Source organism: Egretta garzetta, unplaced genomic scaffold (genome assembly GCF_000687185.1).
Source record: "Egretta garzetta isolate BGI_Z169 unplaced genomic scaffold, ASM68718v1 scaffold121, whole genome shotgun sequence".
NCBI classification, from domain to species: domain Eukaryota; kingdom Metazoa; phylum Chordata; class Aves; order Pelecaniformes; family Ardeidae; genus Egretta; species Egretta garzetta.
Genome location: NW_009258479.1, coordinates 155,226 through 157,738, shown reverse-complemented (window position 1 = coordinate 157,738; position 2,513 = coordinate 155,226).

Here is a 2,513-nt window from a genome sequence, read left to right as displayed (position 1 = left end):
GTGACAGGGGCTGGGAAGCGGGCACAGGGGCAGGGTTTTTTTTTTTTTTTTTTTTTTTTTTTTTTTTTGCCTTTGAAAGCCCCCAGATGGGAAAGGTACGCGCCAAACCCCACTGCAAGCAGCCAAGAATGAATTTTCTGGCCAGAACCCCAGCAGCTCTTGGAGCGGCGCCGTGCTCGTCCGGCGTCACGCCGCAGCGGAAACCCCGAGCGCAGGCAGGCTAGGGGAGGTCTTGGACAGGGGGGGCAACAAGCCCCCTACCCATCCCAACTGCACCCCGGTGCTGGGGTCTCACCCCTCCCAGCGTCCAGAGCCAGGGCAGCACAGGCTCATCCTGCTCCCACCGAGCTGCAGCTTGGCTGGAGCCCAGACACACAGATGTCCCCCCCGACGCTGCCACAGAGCCCCCCACCATGCAGCCGTCTGCTGCCCTTGGAGGCCAGGGTGTCCCCGGCATTGTGGCCCTCAGCCGGCTCTGTTGCCCAGGGCACGGGGCATCTCGGCTCCCACACCTCCCCTCTCATGGGATGCGATGGGCCCTTCTCCCCTGGGAAGGCAGATGCTCTCCCATAGCCAGGCTGGGAGCTTGGGTAGAGCAGGACCAGCTGCAACAGCATCCCTGCTCCCCTCTTCCTCCCTTTCCCCAGCCTCGGCAGTACGGCGGGTTAAAGCATCCCAGACTCTCAGCCCTCATCTCAGGAGCCCCAAAGAGCTTGCAGGATCTTTGTGAAACCAACACCTGTTATCAGCATGAGGCTGAAACCCAGAGAAGCAGCACCTGGGGGCTCATTTTTGAGGGTGCTTTGGCTGGAGGGGGGCCAGATGGGGGCTGCCATTGCTCTGCTGTGATCTGGATGCCCAGTCTTGAACTAATCATGCCCATGTCCTTCATGCCTTTCCCCCGCCGATGAAATGAGGGCGGGTATAACCCCTCTGAGGCTTTCTGTGGGAAGCGGGTGCCCAAATCCCATCCTGACACAGAGCCTTGGGTATCCACTCCCTGCACAGTCCTGACCACCTCCATCATCGGCACCTGCACAATATGTGCCCGGTCTGGCTCCTTCCCCAAAGGCGATGGCTGGGGTGATGGGGAGGGATAGGGAGGCAGCGTGGGGGCTCAGGGGGGCTTTTGTCTGCTCCCCAAGCAGTGCCTGATGGGCTGCACCCAGCTCCGCTCCGCACCGGCCCCTGCAGAGCTGTGCGGGTGTGCATGCCTGCCATAAATATTGATGGGGTGGACTCAGCGCAAGTGTGCCTTTATATACGGTGATTGGGATGTAAATGCCATAAGTAATTGTGTGGGCAGGAGAAAGCGGTGTAGGTGATAGCACCGAGGCCGAGTGCACGGTGGCTTTTTTACAGGGAGGTAGGATCCATCCTGCATGAGGTGGGGAGGTGGGAAACGGACAGGTGAGTAACCCCAGGGGCCATAAACCTGTTTGGGGAATTGGCCAGACCCACAGCGACCCTAAATCTTCTGGCTGAGACTGCAGCGAGCCACCGCGGCTCCCACAGCCTGCCCCCTGCCCCGCCAGGATAAACAGGGAGAGGCTGCAGTGCCTCTCTTTAATAATGCATGGCACAGAGGCACCGGACGCACGCCGGGAGCCGCGGGGACGAGGAGTCGCCACTGCAGCGCTCGGCCAGCAGGGTCCATCCCAGCATCCCCCGGCACTCACAGGGCAGTGGGCAGCTGCAGCGTGGTGGTGTGCCATGGCCCTGGCAGAGCTACAGGGCTGTGGGCATCTCGGGGCTCTGGGTGGCCCTGAGACCAGGTCTGGGTGAGCAGAGGTCCCCATCGCAGGGCACAGAGCAGCAGAGGCAAAGCCAAGGCCCTCGGTCACACAGTGGCTGATGTCCCAGCCGTGCTGGATGCTTCTTAGCTGGAGCCTGGAGCTGGGTCCCTGTCCCCTTGGGCGCTGTCACCAGGAGATTCAGCCCCTCCATCACTCTCTTGCACAGATGTAGGCATAGATGGTCTTTCTGGGGAGCTCTGGAGGGCTGAGCAGCACTGAGACCACCCTTCCCTCTCCAGCATCCTCCTGGGACACTGCCATGCTGGGAACAGCTGGAAGCCGTGCACTGTCCCCTCCCCACCCCATCCCTCCTTTAGCCACAGCCACCCCGGCTCACACACCAGCTGCCGAGCCCAGGATGAGCAGGGGCATGCTGGGGCCCTGCAGGCACCAGTTCACAACCAGCTCCTGCAAACGGCCCCCCCGGGGGACGCACGTGTCCCTCATTGCACACAGTGCCGTGATCCGGCCCTGCCGACCATCTGCCACAGCAGCTCCCCACCACCCGCCCCTTTCGTCGGGATGGAGCTGGGCAGGGATGAACTGGGGGTACCCAGCGTGCCCCCCCACCCCGCAGGCAGGAGCCCAGCAGGAAGGGGCAGAGGGGTCTGCGGGAGTGATGCCGACGGGGCCATGGTAGCGATGCAGGTGGGCCCATGATGGTGATGCAGAAGAGGAGGAAAAGACACAGCGTCAGCCCGGAGCCCCTCTGGCTGC